Source organism: Bos indicus x Bos taurus, chromosome 15 (genome assembly GCF_003369695.1).
Source record: "Bos indicus x Bos taurus breed Angus x Brahman F1 hybrid chromosome 15, Bos_hybrid_MaternalHap_v2.0, whole genome shotgun sequence".
In the NCBI taxonomy this organism is placed as follows: Eukaryota; Metazoa; Chordata; class Mammalia; order Artiodactyla; family Bovidae; genus Bos; species Bos indicus x Bos taurus.
Genome location: NC_040090.1, coordinates 65,392,817 through 65,414,067, shown reverse-complemented (window position 1 = coordinate 65,414,067; position 21,251 = coordinate 65,392,817).

The following is a 21,251-nucleotide window of genomic DNA, read 5'->3' as shown; positions in this document are numbered from 1 at the left end:
AATATTGTAACAGAACTTGAAAAAATCCTGTAAGGGTTAAGTGTAGGCATGGTGGAGTCAGGGAAGTTTTTTCAACTGCATGTGTTAGAGAAGAGGAAGTGACATCTGAAGTGGTGAAACAGTGCGAGATGAGACCTGAGTCTCATTGATTTTACAGGAATCTGTCATCTCAGTCCAGTGGTCTTTCAATCACAGCCTAGACACTACCATTGGTTTTGAAACCAGCACTTCTTTGGCCCTTTAACCTTAAAAATGTACTATAGGAAGAAAACTGTTGTAGCAGATTGTATTCTGAGTTGTAACTCTGGGTTGACAGGGTAAGAGGTGGTTTGCTCCCCAAATGTTTTTACATGATGAGTCTAAACATAGCAAGAATTCCCTTAACAGACAGTATCATTTTGTGAAAAGGATCATAAATGTGAAAAGTTTTGGCTCCTGTTTTTAGGCATTTGTTTTTCTTTGGCCTTTATGACATTTCTACTTCTACCCGTGTAGTCACAGATGCAGGCACTGCCAACTTTGCTTTTATTATTCAACAAATACTTATTGAAAGTCCACTGTGTGTCAGGTACTGTTCTAGCACAGATGATCCAACCATGAACAAAACTGGCATCTCTGCCCTACTAGAGCTTATACAACAATGGGGGAAGATCGATAAGTAAATAACACAAAATGCACACATACATAAAACAATGTTAGATAGTATAGATCTTCCAAAGGAAAAAGAAAGCAGAGTAAGGATGTAAAATGTGAGAGGGATTCTATTACATATGACTATCCCAAATGGCCTTTCCGAGGAGGTGACATTTGAGTTGAGAATTGAACTGAGTAATGAGCAGGCCATGAAAATATCAAGTAGAATAGTATTTCAGAAAAGGAGAAATGCAAAGGCCCTAAAAGTCTTGCATGCATTTTCATTCTCTTCTCAGGACTATGCTTCAAATGCTCCAGGGACGGGATCTGGGCTCAGAAGGTCTGTAACTGTTACCATTTACCAGGTGAGACCTCTTCAGCTTCCCAAATGTAGGTACAGAATTGCCTACTCTGAAACAGAGATGGAAAAGTGGGAACTGGGGCCTGGGAATTTTTATTATTTCTCTCTCTCTCTCTCACACACACACACACACACATTAGGACCATGTCTCTCAAGTGGAAGTCTTTGGAACACAGGAGCCAGTTTTTGTCTAAATAGCCTGCTTAATTTCCCATCTCTGCTGAAGGCTCAGACTCAGGAGTCTCTAGAATCCTATTTTTAGCAGTATTACCTTTTACTTGGAAGTGCATGGCTTTATTTGTATAGATTACTGGCTGTAGCAGCAGATAGTCTCTCGTGTTTAATTATCTGTTTGCTGCCTGTGCTTGCTGAGATGTCTAGTGGGAGACAGTTTAGTGAAAGTGAAGTCACTCAGTCATGTAAGAATCTTTGCGACCTCATGGACAGAGGAGCCTGGGGCTCCTCTGTCCATGGGATTTTCCAGGCAAGAGTACTGGAGTGGGCTGCCATGACAGTTTGGGCATTCTGAAAACATTGCAGGCTCTCTGAGGTTAAACTCATTCACCACTTCATGGCCATATGGCTTCAGGCAAATGATGCCTTTCTGGGTCTGAGCTTACTCACCTGTAAAATGGCTACAGTTTCTTCTTGATGGTAAATCCCTCTTACTTCCATTCAGCTAACCCTGAATAACTCCTGGATGTGGGTAGCATCAAATTCCCTTAATTCACCAGGGACATAGGGTAAGATATTCAGGCACACTGAGTGTTCTCCCTTAATGGAGTCACTCAGCTGGCAGACACACTAATTTTGATGATTGCTTACTCAGTTTTCTTCTTGTCATACTCTATTACTAACTCTTGAGGGAGTTGTCAATCCTGTTACTGGATTCAGAGGTTGGGAGAAGATATAGAGGATCCAAACTATAAAAAAAGGCTCTCAAAACGCTGCCTACTAAATGATATGGTGAATCCAAGAGCACTGGAACCTTAGATACCTTGCTTGGAAGGTATTGCCTGATTTTCTATAGTTTGACATGTGGGGTGTATGTAGTGAGTCTCAGTGAATATTGTAGAGCTTCTGGGAAGAACAATGGATTTCCAGGGGACAGCAAATAACAATCAGGGCCCCCAGACCTGCTTAACATTTTTCAATTATGCTTTCTAAAAACCTTTGAGAACCAATAAGCCTTCAATGATAACTAGCAAAACCTGTTTTCACTGAACACAGAAATGTCTCTAGTGAAAAAACTGTCTTTTAAAATAAATGACTGTGGACATTATTATTGCCTGGCAAGGAAGCACCTCTGCCTTTATCTACATAAAATGTTGTATGTTTATACCTGATGAGTCCGCTTATGTGTCATCTTTATTAAATCACATGAGGACACAAGTGAATGCCCTGAGTAGTCTGACCCCAAGTCTAGGGACCTTACTAAATCAGTGGTTCAGATCATGGGGTTCTTGGTGGAAAAAATGTTGCTCACATCAGGAATCATTATCTTACTCTGTGCTTTCTCTTCAACTCAGTTCAGTTCAGTCACTGTCATATCCGACTCTTTGAGACCCGATAGACTGCCACACACCAGGCTTCCCTGTCCATCACCAACTCCTGGAGCTTGCTCAAACTCATGTCCATTGAGTCAGTGATGCCATCCAACCATCTCATCTTCTGTCATCCAATTCTCCTCTCTCTTTCAGTCTTTCCCAGCATCAGGGTCTTTTCCAGTGAGTAAGTGTTTTCTCTTGCATGTGCCTATATTGTTGCTGTGGCATCTGTCTCCCATGCAGACAGGTAGCCATCAAAGGAGTCACCTCCATGCTGATGAAACCCCTTGCTGACCACTCAGGGCACATTACAGAAGAGGAGGGCACGTGGAATTAGAAGAGCTGGTCACGATGGGGTGGAATATTTGGGGAGGTCGTCAAGAGGATATGACGGCCGGTTGACCCACAAATGGTGGGACCCAGGCAATCGGAGACTCCTCACTCCTCCCCTGTTCCTGGATGTACATTTTGCCCATAATTCCAACTGTGGGAGGGCACTGCCTTGAGAGAGCAATATGTTGTGGAGATGCATTTACGCACCAAAGCCAGTTAAGGATTCAGGTAAGGGTGACTGAACTAATTAAGGCCTCTATGTAAACTTTTAAGATTCTGGTGGTAGGTTTGGGAATCTATGCATCTTGCAGCGGCCCAAGACAAGCCTTGAATATAAGTTCCCTTGCTTATTAAACCTGCCACTACAAAAGCAAAAGCAAAAGCAAAAGCAAACCAACCAACCAACCAAACAAAAGAACCCAAAACTTTGTGAAGAAGGCAGAACAGATTTTTTTCATTCATTCATTCATCCATTTAGCTGTCATTTATCAAACACGATAGGTATGGGGTCGCAAAGAGTCAGACATGACTGAGTGACTAACACTTTCACTTTATCATGTCTAAAATGGGAATAGGCTTTTTCTTTCATATAAATTGCTTCATTTAATTCTCAAGACACCTTGAAAGGAGTTATCAGAGTTTCCCTTTTCCACATGAGAAACCTCAGGAAGATAAAGTACTATCCCAGACTAGGAAGGATAGAAGCAGAGCTGATATTTAGCAGGTGCATACCAATGTGGTTATACTTTCTGTTAAAATATTCAAAATATTTCTAAATCTCTAGAAATAGTCACTGCCTGGAGGTTCTCATGCATCCCAATCCAACTCCTCTGGTCCCATGCCTCCAAATTTTTCCTAGGATTTAATAACTAACTGGACTGTGCCTAGCACAGCAGGAGGGTGCTGTCCCTGGCTCCAGGATGGCAACCAGTGTTGGTTCTAATCAGTAGGCACCTCTGCCCTACTGGTCAGTAAATATTTGAGTATCACCCTGCACTGGGGAGGGGAGAATTAAAGTTCAAAGAGATTAAGTGGGAGGTCTAGAGTCCCAGGAAGACACAAACCCAAGCCTTTGACTCGAAGTTGTATTTTGTTTTATAATGCTTTTATAATCTTTCAGTGAGTGGAACTGGAAATGTTAGGTCTATTGATTTTTCATTTTTCTCTCAAATTTTTACATTTTACATAATTTAATATGTGTGCTTGGTGACTCAGTCGAGTCTGACTTTTTGTGACCCTTGGAATGTAACCTACCAAGCTCTGCTGCCCATGGGATTTTTCAGACAAGAATACTGCAGTGGGGCACCATTTCCTACTCCAGGGGATCTTCCTGACCCAGGGATCAAACCTGCATCTCTTGTGTCTCCTGCATTGCAGGCAAATTCTTTACTGGCTGTATAAGCATATATTTATGATAATATAAATTATATATACTTAATCAACCTGATTGGTTTAAACTATACTGGTTTTATCAGACAGAGACAAATAAGGGACATGTCCTCTGCAAACAGTTTGGTTATGATAGTCTTGGAATTTGCGGGGTGGAAAATACCACATTTCTTTATAAGGAATATGCTTCTGTTTGCAGGCATATTTCATTTGATCTCCATACCACATTGTGAACTCTCCCTCTGACAGGAGAGCCCCTGAAATTTCTGAATATTTGCGGTGGCACTGGAGCTGTAAGTAGAGATTTTTCTGAATGTAGAGTTCAGGATTGGAAGAAAGAGTTTAGTCTGGGCAAAGCCAGTGCCTAAAGATAGGATTTCATAGTCACTGGATCTTAGAGATGAAAAAGCTTTAGAAATTTCCTAATTCATTCAGTTGAAATGTTTTAAGTAGCAACAATGAACTAGGCTCTGGGAGGCTCCAAGGATACAGAACTAAAGAAATCAGTTTCTACTCATAATGAACTCAAAGGCTCATTGAGAAACAGACCAGTAGAAAGATGTACTGTAACTTAGCTGTTGGGGATTAAAAGATAGAGCTGACTGTGGACTAAAGCGTATTGCCTAGCAGCCTAAGTACCTTCCAGGGTTGGAATGATACTCCTATTTTCTAGCAGAAAAGGCCCATGCTGGGTTGAACCTGGATAGGGGGTTATGCCAGAGAGTGTTTTAAATAATGGATCATAATGTCAAGGTTGGCTATGGAAGACTGTGAAACTGATAGTGTGGTAGAAAGTGGAGATTCCTTTGTCTGGATGTCTTAAAGAGGTCAAAGTCAGGAGTAGAAGGGATAAATGTCAGTGTTCAGGAGTGCAATAGGAGGAAGAGGTCCTGGGAGTGATCCTATTAGATAGCTGAAGTGTGGAGACTGAAGGGGCAGCAGCATGCCTGTGGAGGAGCCAGACTTCAGTCAAGGCATGACAGAGGAGGAGTGTTTTGAGAAGAAGCTGAGAATACTGTGGGATATAGAAGAAAAGATTAAGGGAGGGTTGGAGTATTAGGGTTGCAACTGGAATAAAGAAAGCACAGAGAATGAAGGTATGAGGGGATAAATGATGGCAGACTGGCATTTTGGCAGGAGTCAAGGATGGGAAGGACACAGAGCTTGGCATGTTTTTCAGATAAAGGACCCACTGAGGTTGTTTCAGTGCTGAGGGGGCTGAGGTCCCAGATGGAGTCAGGTACTCAGAGCTCATGCTGAAAGATATGCCTCCATTTCAGTTTCCAAATAGGGCCTGGTAGAGAGCATGACTTCATATAGATCTGAGTCCAACCTGTGCAAAAGAGAAAATTGCTCTGTTTCCAGACTCCTCTGCTTGATTTGGAGTGCTCATGTTTCTGAGAGACATCTGCTGAGGCCTCAGTAGACTCTGCTCTAGAAGGGATTCTAGCCAGTGTGTGAACAGTCATTTGGCAGTTCCCAGGATCTTGCCTTCATGTAGTAAGCATCATCAGCCATGAACCATCTGCCATCAGAAATGTATCAAATTTTAATGAGTTAACCATTTTTTCCCCATTGGTGAAAAGATATGGTTTCTGAGGAAGTCAAGTTATATTCAGATACATTTTATTCCACTTTACCTACAAATTCTAGAAGTTAGAAAAAATGACATCTCTGTTATTAAGAATCCATGCTTTGTAAGGAGGTATTCTGTTGACTTTAATTCATAGTCTTGGAGGCTTCACAGTTATTTAAGACCAAGACAAGAAGTCAGTTTCTCTCACTAAATGGTGAGCTCTTGAAGATTGGTTCAGAAGGGATAGTCAATAAATGTTTGTAGAGTTAATAGCAAGTTTTGGATGGCTGCTGTTTCTTCACTAATAATGCCTCTTTCCACAGGATCCCGTTTTGATTCTGCTGTCTCTGATCCACATGGAACTGCTGGACATCTATCTAATATCTCTTCCCACCATGCAGGCTTCTAAAAAATATCCCTTTCTCCAAAATCTGCCTTCTCTAGGCCATCCTAGAGATTATTATTTAGTAGCTACTCTAAAATATGATGCTTGCCATGCCATTCCTTTGTGCAAAAACTATCACTGGAGATCTCTATTCCCTAAATGACAATATCTAGAGTTCGGTGTGTGACAATCAATGTCTTCTATGTTGCAACCAACATCTTCTCAGCCTAACTTTCCATTTATCATTTATAGAAATTTACTTTTCCAGCCAAATTGATCTTTTGACTGTCATCAAGGCTGTATATTGTCAACCTGCTTATTTAACTTCTATGCAGAGTACATCATGAGAAATGCTGGGCTGGAAGAAGCACAAGCTGGAATCAAGATTGCCGGGAGAAATATCAATCACCTCAGATATGCAGATGACACCACCCTCATGGCAGAAAGTGAAGAGGAACTAAAAAGCCTCTTGATGAAGGTGAAAGAGGAGAGTGAAAAAGTTGGCTTAAAACTCAACATTCAGAAAACGAAGATCATGGCATCTGGTCCCATCACTTCATGGAAAATAGATGGGGAAACAGTGTCAGACTTTATTTTTCTGGGCTCCAAAATCACTACAGATGGTGACTGCAGCCATGAAATTAAAAGATGCTTACTCCTTGGAAGAAAAGTTATGACCAACCTAGATAGCATATTGAAAAGTAGAGACATTACTTCACCAACAAAGGTCTGTCTAGTCAAGGCTATGGTTTTTCCTGTGGTCATGTATGGATGTGAGAGTTGGACTGTGAAGAAAGCTGAGCGCCGAAGAATTGATGCTTTTGAACTGTGGTGTTGGAGAAGACTGTTAAAGAGTCCCTTGGACTGCAAGGAGATCCAACCAGTCCATTCTGAAGGAGATCAGCTCTGGGATTTCTTTGGAAGGAATGATGCTAAAGCTGAAACTCCAGTACTTTGGCCACCTCATGCGAAGAGTTGACTCATTGGAAAAGACTCTGATGCTGGGAGGGATTGGGGGCAAGAGGAGAAAGGGACGACAGAGGATGAGATGGCTGGATGGCATCACTGCCTTGATGGACATGAGTCTGAGTGAACTCCGGGAGGTGGTGATGGACAGGGAGGCCTGGCATGCTGTGATTCATGGGGTCGCAAAGAGTCGGACACGACTGAGCGACTGAACTGAACTGAACTGTACTTTCTTACTTCTATTTCATTATTTATGGTCACTATGCTTGGAATAGAAACCAATTCCTTCTGCTTATTTTCTGCTTTCTGAAACTAATGGACATTAATGAAAGTTTGTGGCATTGACTGTACATGCACTATGAATACAATAAGAGTTCACTTGAGAGAACTCCAGTGAGCCACTCAACCAACATTTACTGTGCTTGTACTATGTGTTAGCCAATGTTTTAGGTACTCTTAGATAGCAACAATAATGACAGTTAAAACGTATGTGTTAGGGACTGTTCTAAGTGTTTTACATATAACTGCTCATTTAATCCACTTAAGTAATTTAACTCAATGATGTTGTTGTTGTTCAGTCATTAAGTCATGTCTGACTCTGACCCCATAAACTGCAGCATTCCAGGGTTCTCTGTCCTTCACTATCTCCCAGAGTTTGCTCACATTCCTATCCACTGAGTCAGTGATGCTATCTAGCCATTTCATCCTCTGTTTCTACCTTCTCCTTTTCTCCTTTTGCTTTCAATCTTTCCCAGCATCAGGGTCTTTTCCAATGAGTCGACTCTTTGCATCAAGTGGCCAAAGTATTGGGACTTCAGTTCAGTGTCAATCCTTCCAGGGAATATTCAGGGTTAATTTCCTTTAGGATTGACTGGTTTGATCTCCTTGCTGTCCAAGGGCCTCTCAAACATCTTCTCCAGCACCACAATCAGAAACATGTAAATACATTCTACTCTCATGAGACTCACAGTTTTATTGGGAAAGACAGAAAGGTAAAGGTAACCATGATGTAGTTTGGTAACAGGGTTAGTCACAGGGTGCTAAGGGATTGCATATGGTACGGTATTGGCTTTATATTGCTGTGTAATAGGCTTTGCTGGTGGCTCAGTGGTAAAGAATCTGCCTGCCAATGCAGGAGATACAAGTTTGATCCCTGGGTCAGGAAGATCCCTTGGAGAAGGAAATGGCAACCCACTACAGGATTCTTGCCTGGGAAATCCCATGGATAGAGGAACCTGGAGGGCTACAGTCCATGGGGGCACAAAAGAGTTGGACATGACTTAGTGATTAAGTAGCAACAACAACAAATTGCCACAGATGTAGTGGCTCAAAACAACACATAGTTATTATTTCACAGTTCTGTAGGTCAGAAGTATGGCATTGCTGTGTTCTTTGCTTGTGGTCTTGCTGGGCTAAATCAAGATGTTAGTTAGGCTGTGTATCATCTGGGGCTCAGCATTCTTTTGCAAGATCACTGGTTGTTGGCAGAATTCATTTTCTTGAGACTCTAGATCTGAAGTCCCCATTGTTTTGGTGGTTGTCAGTTACGATTCTGTTTAATCTTCTGGTGGCCTTCCCAAAATTCTTTCCAGATGGCCCCCTCCACCTTTAAGCCAATAATGGCACATCAAAACTACTTAACACTTTAGATGTCTTACTTCCTCTCCTGCAACCAGTCAGAGAAAACTCTATTTTTGAAAAACTTGTTAGACTGGGTTAGGTCCATATCACCTCTCTTCTGATTAACTCAAAGTCAATGTATTAGTCACTCAGTCATGTCTGACTATTTGTGACCCTCATGGACTATAGGCCACCAGGCTTCTCTGTCCATGGGATTTTTCAGGCAAGAAATACTGGAGTGGGTTGCCATTTCCTTCTCCATGGGATCTTCCTGACCCAAGGATTGAACCCACATCTCCTGCGTCTCCTGTATTGCAGGCAGATTCTTTACCCGCTGAGCCATCTGGGAAGTAAATATATTAACTTTAATCACATTGGCAATATCTCTTTTGCCATTCATGCAATGTAACATGATCATAGCTGTTACATCTTGTCATATTTACAGGGGAAAGCGGTCATGTATGGGAAAGCGTCATTGGGGGTCATTTTGGAATTCTGTCTGTGGATATATAAGATGAGCACTTCTCCTAATTTTGGGATGGGAATGGGAGTAGGTAGAGCAAGAGAAAGCTTTTGAAAGAAAGTGATATTTAAGCAGAGAGCTAAAGAATTTATAGGAATTAGGCAGGTGGAAAAGAGTTGAAATGAAAATGGGGAGGAGGGGTTCCTGACTAGTGTGTTGTTGTTCAGTTACTAAGTCGTGTCTGACTCTTTGTGAACCCATGGACTGCAGCACACCATGCTTCTCTGTCCTACGCTATATTAACCAGTATAGTGAGAGTGATATTTGATCTCAACCAAGGACTTTCCTGGTGGCTCAGATGGCAAAGCGTCTGTCTACAATGTGGGAGACCCGGGTTTGATCCCTGGGTCTGGAAGATCCCCTGGAAAAGGAAATGGCACCCCACTCCAGTACTATTGCCTGGAAAATCCCATGGACAGAGGAGCTTGGTAGGCTACAATCCATGGGGTCCCAAAGAGTCGGACACGACTGAGTGACTTCACTTCACTTTCACTAATGTTCTTTTTGTTCCTGATATTTATTTTCTGCTCTGAAATATTTGTTTACTTTGTGTTTTGTTCCTGATATTTCCCTGTGTACTTAAACCTATCCATTTATTTCAGGTGGCAGCTAAGGCAACCTGAGCTTTCAGGGAGGGAATGGGTCAATACTCAGCTTTTGTGTTCCACAGCAGACTTGTAAACTTCATGGCAGAGACAGTAGATAAAAACACAAAAATTATTTCCATCTCAAAAATCAAAACCCTGAAGGACTCAGACATAGAATTTTGATTTGGAAGACTGAGAATCTGTGAAAGCCTGTTTTTCCAAGTGAGAAGAGAGAAACTCTTTCTTTCGAGAAGAACAATAGTGTTAGAAACTGGTGCAGTTATCTGATAAGGGTTAGTGTAGCCTGCATTGGTCTGAGCCTTGTCTGGGTGAGGACGATAGAATCATCATGTATATTGGAAGGTCAGGGAGCAGAAGTGGGGTGAGTCTTGCTTATACATTTGGAGTCTCGGGAGTCATCAATTTTAGCAGAGTTCTCTTGTCTCAGGGAAAGAGGCATTAGTGAAGAGGTGGCTGTGGGGGATGTCTAGTCAAAGAGGCCTGACACACCTCACTCAGTTGTCTGTCACCCTAGAGAGACTGAGAGTATGAACCAGCAGACCCGACCAGGAAGACAAGATGCAGCATACGATGTTGAGTTAGTCTGTAGAACCAGAGACCACCTGGAAACTCAAGCCCCAAAGATGTAGGTAGGGAAAGACTCTGATGTCGGGTCAATGGGGAGATGGCCGTCTCAGCAGGTGCCAGAATAAATAAAGAGTGGACAATGCCAAGGTGATAAGATTTTCCTCACCCATGCTTCAACCTAAACATTACGTAAGGCTGCTTGGAATTCAGATGCAATCCTAGGAAGAAGAAGAATCTGAAAATGCAGAAATGATCTGAGTAAGAAGAAACAAATGTGATTACAATCAAATTACTACCTCTAGTTAGACTGGGAGCTTGAGCTAGAAATCACATTTAATTACAGAAAAGTAAAAGGATTTCTATTTCTAGATGTCTGAGTTTGGGGCCTGGAGAGTTTGTATACACCACAAAATTCACCACAAGTGAAAGCGTTGTGACTAAGGAGGTTGGAGGGTGAGGGCTTGAGCTGGATCTTAATGGATTTTTCAGGACAGGTGAGAGTATAATGAGGGAGGATTAGTATAGAGTACGAGGAAAGGGAGAGAGGGCTTCCCTGGTAGCTCAGATGGTAAAGAATCTGCCTTCAATACAGGAGACCCAGGTTCAACCCCTGGGTCGGGAAGATATGTATATATATATATATATATATATATATATATATATATATATATAAAAATATATATATATTTACTATTAAATTTTATTTAATTTTGTTAAGCTATTATCTATTTTTTCAATGTTTTATTTTATTTTTTAACTTTACAATATTGTATTGGTTTTGCCATATATCAACATGAATCCACCACAGGTATACATGTGTTCCCCATCCTGAACCCTCCTCCCTCCTCCCTCCCCGTACCATCCCTCTGGGTCATCCCAGTGCACCAGCCTCAAGCCTCCAGTATTGTGCATCGAACCTGGACTGGTGACTCGTTTCATATATGATATTATACATGTTTTAATGCCATTCTCCCATATCATCCCACCCTCTTCCTCTCCCACAGAGTCCAAAAGATATTTTGAAGGAAATGGCAACCCACTCCAGTATTCTTACCTGGGACATCCCATGGACAGGGCTTGGCGTGGGGTTGCAAAGAGTCGGATATGACTGAAGTGACTGACATTAAAGGGAGAGAGGGAGAAATGGAGATGAAGAGGGGTGGGAGACTAGCTGTAGCATAAAATTTATTCAAGGGGGCACATGATTGGGCATGGAGGGTGGAGTCAGATTATGAAGAGCCTCAGTGGGTTGGGAAGAGCTGGTGCTGAAGAGCTTATTAGAGAGGGGAAAGTGAAGCATCATTATTGAATACTTTCTGAGAATATACCCAAGAAAATGTCTTGAAGGAAAAAGCTGCATAAGATGGATCTGATAGAGGAGATAGCCTTTTTTTTTTTTTTTCCTTTTAGTCTAAATTATTTCTCTCCCCAGTTTCCAATGGTTTCAACTGCAATCTCCACAAACCTACAGCTGTTTGAAAAATTCATAAAACATTAAAAAGAAGTAATAGCCCAAGTCTTTTCACTTTTGGCAGGTTTATTCAAGGACATTTAGTTCTCATAATTAGTTTCCAGAAGGTATGAGCTATACCTGCAGTGTTTCAAAGAAACAGTTTAACTTTCTCCAGACTCTTTGATAGGAAAATTCACTTAGCCACTGTTGCAGCTTGCCACACACCCAGAGCTACACAGCCTGTTCTTTTGTAACATATGGGAAAAGAACAATGAAAGCACAAGCCCTCTGTGATGTCTGAAATTTATGCACTTTTATGCCCACATTTTCATGGAATTTCTGGTAACAAGACATCTGGAAGCTCGCTATCAGCAGTCTGCTACCAGCAACTGGTTCTTATTTCTGAGGCAGGTTTGTGTATCAGAGGCTCCCAGGGTTTTGTGAGGGGTTAATTTTTTTCTTAAGACCTTGCTATCACTTGGGGTTACAGTCTAGGTTCTGGTTAATATTTCAGGTTGCTTGTTGTGAGGCAATAAAAAACAGATGCTAGCTAGCTTAAGCTAAAAACATAAAAAATAATGAAAAGTTCCTGGGGTATTTCATGAGACTGAAGGAAGAGTAAAAAAAGTTGATAAATGAGGGCATCTCTGGGGATCCCACCCCTAGGACTTGGTGGATCTCTTCAGAGTCTAGAAATCAATGTAGTCCAGTTCTGAGGACTGAGTTCTCTCCCATTCAGATGTCCAGGAGAGGATCTGATCAGATTAGTTAGATGTGGGGTTCTTCCTGTGCATCAAAGGTCATTTCCAGAAGCAGGACTCAGTAGAGTCGAGCAGGCATCACGTGTTATGTCTACAACAATGTCTTTAGAGTTAGATAGATCTGGGTTAAACCCAGCTATTCTCCATTCATTCATTTATTCATTTGAAATATTTATTGAAAATCTATTGCATCTAATATGTCTCTATTTCATATTTTTAAACACTCAAGAAATGTGGGTTTCTATTTTATGAAGAAGGAGTATAAAGACAGTCTTTGGCATGTGTGGGTTTGACAATCAAATTTATCAATAAACTAAGAAAGGATTTATAGAGAGAAACTTCCCTTTTATTAAGAATGAAGGCAAACTACAGAAGAGCACTGATGGGGAACAAGTATTTAGGGCCATCAGTGGCTAGGTGAACTTTCAAGTTTGAGTCTATAAATATGAATTTGTACAAACTTTCCAGAGAGTGAATACCTGTTAAAAGCTTTAAAAATGTTTATTTTTTTAACTCAGAAATTTGACTTCTAAGCATTTATTCCATGGAGATAATTTGACAAGTGTAGAGATACTACACTGCAAAATGTTCAACATAGAAGGTTCAAAATTTGGAGATGATTTGAACATCAACAGAATGAGATTGGTTAAATTGATTATAATATATGTGGAACGGATTACCTAGCCAATAGTATCATGTTGTAAGAGCCTATTTATTGGTATGACGGATGCCCAATAATGCAAAGAGTTTGAAGTACTGTATTATTCCATGCTTTTTGGTGAAAAAACAAGGAAAACCATACATAGACCAAATGTCTAGAGGTAACAGTACTTATCTCTAATAGTGATATTATGGGGATTTACATTTTTACTTTTAGTAATAAAAAATTCCTAGGAAATTGCTTGATTCTTACTAACTGAATGCCACCTCCTTTGCTGTTTGTCAGAATGTTTGAAGGAAGCTGGAAAGCTGACATTTCCTTTTTTCTGCCTCTGCATAACAGAACCAGCTTTTGCATCATTTGTACTAGACACTCTCAGAACATTACACTTAGGAAGTAACTTAGGAGGAATTAGAGGCAGTGCTATGAGGAGGCTTGAAAGGATCTGGAGATGATTAAACAAATAATGTGGGGCAATGCTGGAATTGGCAGGAGCCACTGGGGTTTTTTTTTATCTCTGTCTTGTGGTTAGGCAGCTAGCAGAAGCCCATGATTAGTAATTTATGTCTCAGCTATCTGTGTCCTTCACATTGAGTGTATCGTGGAGTAGGTCATGCCTCTCCTTGGGCCACAAAAGCAGGAAAGCTCTAGTCTGCTTCTTCCCCTGGACTGTGGGATGATTAGGGAGAATGGCATTGAAACATGTATAATATCATATATGAAACGAATCGCCAGTCCAAGTTTGATGCATGATACTGGATGCTTGGGGCTGGTGCACTGGGATGACCCAGAGGGCTGGTACGGGGAGGGAGGTGGGAAGGGGGTTCAGGATGGGGAACACGTGTACACCTGTGGCAGATTCATGTTGATATATGGCAAAACCAATACAGTATTGTAATTAACCTCCAATTAAAATAAATAAATTCATATAAAAAAATAAAATAAAGAAAAAAAATGAACTCCCTCAAACTGTCTATTAAATACTTTTCTTCTCCTTCTCCCATAAGATGGCAGAGTATATGGATGTGTGCTCATCTTATCCTGTGAGAACACCAAGATCATGACTAGCTTCTGAACAACCATTGACAGGAGACTGTCGGATCCCACCAAAAAAAGATACCCCGTGTCCATGGGCAAAGGAGAAACCTCAACAAGATGGTAGGAGAGGCAAAATCACGTTTAGAATCAGACCCCAGACCTGCCAGAGATGCTCAGAGGGCACAAACAAAACCTTGTGCACACCGGGACCCAGAGAAAGGAGCAGTGACCTCCACAAGAGATGGAGTCAGACCTACCTTTGAGTGAGTGTCTCCTGCAGAGGAAGGGGTCAGCAGAGGCCTGTCAGGGGGACAGAGGCTCTGGCTGCAGCAGACCTGGGAGGCACAGTGCATGGCACAAGTCCTCTTGGGGAAGGTCACCATTAGTGCCACTAGAGAGCCACCAAACAGATGATACACAAATTAGAGAACAATTATACCAAAGAAGTTCTCACACTATTGCAAAAGTTCTAGGTCCCACAACAGATTTCCTAACCTGGGGATCCGGCAAAAGAACTGAGAATTCTCAGGAAAACAGACTCTTGGAGGGCACAACAAAACCTTGTGTGCACCAGGACCCAGGACAAAGGAGCAATGACCCCACAGTAGACTGAGCCAACCTTGCTGTGAGTGTCCAAGAGTCTCTGGTGGAGGTGTGGGTCAGTAGTGGCGTGCCACAGGGTCAGGGGCACTGACTAAAACAGTCCTGGGAGCAGCAGCGTGCGGGCATAAGTCCTTTTGAAGGAGGTCGCCATTACCACCATTACCCTTACCATAGTTTATCCAACTACAGGGAGGGAACACAGGCCCACCCATCAGCAGAAAAATTGGATTAAAGATGTACTAAGCATGACTCTGCCCACCACAGTAGAGCAAGGCCCAGTTTTACCCACAGCTAATTCCTCCCACCAGAAAACTTCCACAGGTCTCTTATCCGCATCCATCAGAGGGCAGACAGAATGAAAACCACAATCACAGAAAACTAACCAAGCTGATCACATGGACCACAACCTTGTTTAACTCAATGGAACTATGAGCCATACCATTTAGGGCCACTCGAGGCAGATGGATCATGATGGAGAGTTCTGACAAAATGTGGTCCATTGGAGAAGAGAATGGCAAGCCACTTCAGCATTTTTCTCTTAAGAACCCCATGAACAGTATGAAAAGGCAAAAAGATATGACACTGAAAGATGAACTCCCCAGGTTGGTAGATGCCCAATATGCTACTAGAGTAGAGCGGAGAAGTAGCTCCAGAAGGAATGAAGAGGCTGAGCCAAAGTGGAAACAACGCCCAGTTATGGATGTGTTTGGTGATCAAAGTAAAGTCTGATGCTGTAAAGAACAGTATTGCTTAGGAACCTGGAATGTTAGGCCCATGAATCAAGGTAAATTGGAAATGGTCAAACAATATGGCAAGAGTGAACATTGACATTTTAGGAATCAGTGAACTAAAATGGACTGGAATGGGTGAATTTAATTCAGATGACTATTATATCTACTACTGCGGGCAAGAATCCCTTAGAAGAAATGGAGTAGCTCTCATAGTAAAAAAAAGGGTCCAAAATGCAGTACTTGGGTACAATCTCAAAAATGACAGAATGATCTTGGTTCATTTTCAAGGCAATCCATTGAATACTACAGTAATCCAAGTCGATTCCCCAACCACTAAGAAGATAAATTCATAGTTTTTTGTTTATTTTGAAATAATAATAAAATGCTCATAGGCTCTTCCTTATGTGACTCTTAGCTCTCCAGGTCCATGCGTAGGCAGCTCAAGTGCTGATGTAGTTTCAGTCATCACCTGGCACAGCTCTCCTGAGTCACAGGTTTTGTGGAGGAGGCGGCAGCTCTATGTCTGAGGGTCAGTCTCCTGACCACTCAGCATCTCCGTTTCCTGGTTGACACATCTGCAAAGCGGAGGTCATAATCCCTTGTCTGTGTCAGTATGTTGGAGTTTCGGGATTGTGTGTATAAAGCAGAGGTCCCCAGTCTCTTTGGCACCAGGGACAGGTTTCATGGAAGGCAATTTTTCCACGGACAAGCCTGGGTGGGGGGTGGCTCAGGTGGTAGCGTGAGGGATGGGGAGTGACGGGGAGCAGCAGATGAAGTTTCGCTTGTTTGCCAGCCACTCAGTTGCTGCTGTGCAGCAGGTACAGCTCTGGCGTTAGGGACCCCTGACGCAAAGCACTCAGCGTATTTTCTGCTACATTAGCAAGCACTAAAATACAGTAACAATATCAACATTAGGACTATATGTTGTAGCCATTGAAAATTCAACTGAAAGTGGCTTATATAATAAAGGAAATTCACTGGCTGACATATATAAAAGTATCATGGGTGGGAGTAGCTTCAGATGAGATTTGATCCACCTTCCTAATAGCTATGTGCAACAACAAGAAGGAAACTTTCTCTTCATCTTTCCTATCCCACTCACCTTTACAATCAACCCTGTTTTTCACTTTGATCTTCTAGGCTCTCCTTTTCTGACTGTACTAGTTCTAGATCTCAGGTCACTGGCTATCCTTCCGGGGAAAAAAAAGGAAAAAATCTCTGCTGGTATTTCTAATCGGAAAGAAAAATTCCTTTACTTGAAACTGTAACTTCAAGTTGTAGTTTCATATTTCACTGGTTCTGATTGGGTTTCATGCTCACACCAAATTTTGCAGCCAGAAAACCGGGTATGTTAATTGGCTAAGGATAATCAAGTTCTAGCCTTTGAGTTAAGGTTGAGTTGATTTCTATCCAAACTACATAGCTGAGAATGGAGAAGTAGAAGTTATATAAAGAGAATTTGATTATGTTTGATACAAGGTGTTAAGTTGCAAACAACAGATTTTTATCACTGTATTTTTAATTTGCTTTTTTCTGATAATTAATGATAGCAATTTTAATATGCTTATTGGTTTTTCCTCTTTTGTAGAATGACTGTTCAATTCTTTTCCTCATTAAAAAACGTGCTGCCTTTAAAAAAAAAATTGGTTTGTAAGAGTTCTTTTTGCCAGTGATACATTTTGAAAATATCTTCTCCCATCTGTGGCTTGCCTTTTCACTCTTTTAAAGGAATTTTCTGATGAACATAAGTTTTGAATTTGAGTAAAGTCCAATTTATCAATGTTATTCCTTATGGTTAGTACTTTTACAGTCCTGGTTAAAAACTCTTTTTCAACATCAGCTACCCTCTGATGTTATATCTTTATTATTTTACCCTCCACATTTAGGGCTGCAATCCATCTGAAATTAAATTTAGTATATGGACACCTTCGGACCTGGAATTTACTTTTTCGGAACGGTTTTTGATTACAAATTCAATATCTAATAGATATTCACATGTTTTATTTATTTATTTTTGGTCAGTTTTGGTTAGTTATGTTTTTCAGGGATGTGTTTATTTTACTTTAATTGTTGAATTTGTTGCCATAAAGTTTTAAGTACCACTTCTTTATTATGCTTTTAATGTTTATAGGGCTTGGAAAGTTTTTTTCTGTAAAGGGCCACATAGTAAATCTTTTAGGCTTTATGAACCAGGCAGTCTCTGCCACAGGCACTCAGTTCTGCTATTGTTGTGTGAAAGCAGCCATAGGTAATACATGAATGACTGAGCATGGCTGTGTTCTAATAAAGTAACTGGTAGGCACTAAAATATAAACTTCACATAATTTTCATGTGTCATACAGTATTGCCCTTCTTTTGATTTTTTTCTCAACCATTAAAAAACGTACACACCATTCTTGGCTTGCAAGCTATAGAAAACTAGGTGGTGGCAGATCCAGCCCACGGGCCACAGTGTGCCAGCTGGTCTATAGCATCTGTGGTTCTGCTGCTTTTTCATTCCCAAACCGATAATATTCAGGACTGATCTCCTTTAGAAAGGACTGGTTGGATCTCCTTGCAGTCCAAGGGACTCTCAAGAGTCTTCTCCAACACCACAGTTCAAAAGCAGCAATTCTTCAGTGCTCAGCTTTCTTTGTGGTCCAACTCTCATACCCATACATTAAACATTTCTTAGTATTATATTTTTCCTTTTATTCATATTTTAGCTATACTCCACTGTATTTTTGAAAGTGAGTTTTCTATAGATTACCTTGTGTATCCTTAACTTACATTACACAGTCTTTTTTATTAATTTTTATTTTTATTTTTAAATTTATTTTTTTTAGTTTTTTGAGTGTTTTTTAAAATTAAATTTATTTATTTTAATTAGAGGCTAATTACTTTATAATATTATATTGGTTTTGCCATACATCAACATAAATCTGCCGTGGGTGTACATGTGTTCCCATTGGAGAATAATTACAATATTGTGTTGGTTTCTGCCATAAAACAAAGAGAATCAGCCATAAGTATATATATGTCCCCTCCCTCTTGAACCTCTTTCCTACCTCCACCCCATGCCATCCTTCTAGGTTGTCACAGAGTACAGAGTTGAACTCCCTGTGTTATATGGCAACCTCCTATTAGCTATTTATTTCACATACGTTAGTGTACATGTTTCAATGTTACTCTAAATTTGTCCCACCCACCTTCTCCTACTCTATCCACAAGTCTGTTTTCTATGTCAGCATCTCTATTTTTCCCCTGCAAATAGGTTCATCAGCATCATTGTTTCTAATTCGATATATATATGTTACTATATGACATTTGTTTTTCTCTTTCTGACTTACTTCAGTCTGTATAACAGGCTCTAGGTTAATCTACCTCATCAGAACTGACTCATATGTGTTCCTTTTTATGGCTGAGTAATATTTCATTATATATATATATATATATATATATATATATATATAAGTTTAGTACATACTAAACTTAGTATGTACTAAAGTATGTACTTTACTAAAGTATGCACTAAACTAAATTATGTATTAAAGTATGTACTAAATATATATATATATATATATATATATATATACACTATATATATATGTACTAAACTTCTTTATCCATGCTTCTATTGATGGACATTTAAGTTACTTTTCTCTTTAGTTTTGGTTTTCAGCAGCTTGGCTATTAAATAACTAGGAATGGTTTTGATTTCTATTTATCTTGCTTGAGATTGGCCAAACTTTCCAGATATATTGATATCTAGATACATATTCTAATAGCTTGTCCCACAAAATCCAGTCACTTCAGCTAGTATAAACCCTGATGTCTGCTTCTGCAGCTCAGTGAGACAGTTCCTCTGTACTTTGTCTCTGCCTCACTATACTTTATGCTCTGAAAAGTGCCCCCAGGCAGAAATCCCAGGTGAATATAGGGTTTACCTGAGTATTCCTTTGCTCAAAAACTCTGGCCCTGTGCTTCTCATCATTTAATGCATGACAACAGCTGTCTTATATATACTTTTTCAGTTTTATAATTGTTTATGGCAGGAGAATAAGTCTAGTTTTACTAGCTATTCTATCTTATGCAGAAGCAACTGCTACTACATTATATAAATACATAATAATTTCTCTGGGGCTTTGAACCATTTTCCAACAACATTTTCTGGTCTCTATGCTCTCACACTCACACATTTTAGGTAAAGATGAAGGTCATCAGAGTTTTGCCTATATTTTAGTGGTTCTCAAATTTTGATGTGCAAAGGAATCATCCTTTAAAAAATATAGATTCATTTGGGTATGAGATGGTGTCTAGGATTATTCATTTTCAACATGCACATAAGGAGATTTTTTGGTACATTTGATCTTAGTTCTACACTTTTCAAAACACTTTCTTATAATAATAGTAGCCTATTATACAGAGTGAAGTAAGCCAGAAAGAAGAATACCAATACAGTATACTAACACATATATATGGAATTTAGAAAGATGGTAACGATAACCCTGTATGCGAGACAGCAAAAGAGACACAGATGTATAGAACAGTCTTTTGGACTCTGTGGGATAGGGTGAGGGTGGGATGATTTGGGAGAATGGCATTGAAACATGTATAATATCATATAAGAAATGAATCACCAGTCCAGGTTCGATACAGGATGCTTGGGGCTGGTGCACTGGGATGACCCAGAGGGATGGTATGGGGAGGGAGGTGGGAGGGGGGTTCAGGATGGGGAGCATGTGTACACCTGTGGTGGATTCATGTTGATGTATGGCAAAACCAATACAATATTGTAAAGTAATTAGTCTCCAATTAAAATAAATAAATTTAAATTTAAAATTAAAAAAATCTTATTATTTAAGAAACAGAAAAAAAATAATAGCGGCTTATTTGTTCAAGAGAAGTTTCCTCATAAGCAAATCTGTATCACTGGTAAAAAAAACTTTATGAAAATCCACACATATCATTCTCAGAGGGAAGTAATCACTTCACAATAGTGATGCAGCTTCTTCCTTACAAACCTTTGTAATTGAGCCTTGAGAAACTCAGGCTTGAAGTGTAACTCAGATTTATTTCATAAACTGGCAGTCTATTCTCCCCTACTAGACTTAGGTATACTACATGTAATTTGACTGATTTTAAAATATAGGAATTCTCTAAGTGTTTAAAGATGATATTATATTAAAAAGTCAGACTCCATTTTGTTTCCTGTGATAAAGACTAAAATGTTAGGGGTTGGAAGCCTGCTGCATTTAAAGTTTGCCATTGCTTTCTACAAGAAGTATCTTGCCTTAGGCTTTTGTGTAACTTGGTTTGATAGAAGGAATCCATAAGGTTGCTTGATTGTTTGCTTTTTGTGTAGCTTCTGTAGCAAATTTCTCTTCTAAGGTAGAGACTTTTTTGCACTCTTAAAGAGAATTTACTCTTTCCCATTACTTATATAATTTTCAATCTGTCCTGTATGAAATGTATAAACACTGAGCTTTGTCTATATGTAGCCAACATAAAGACTAT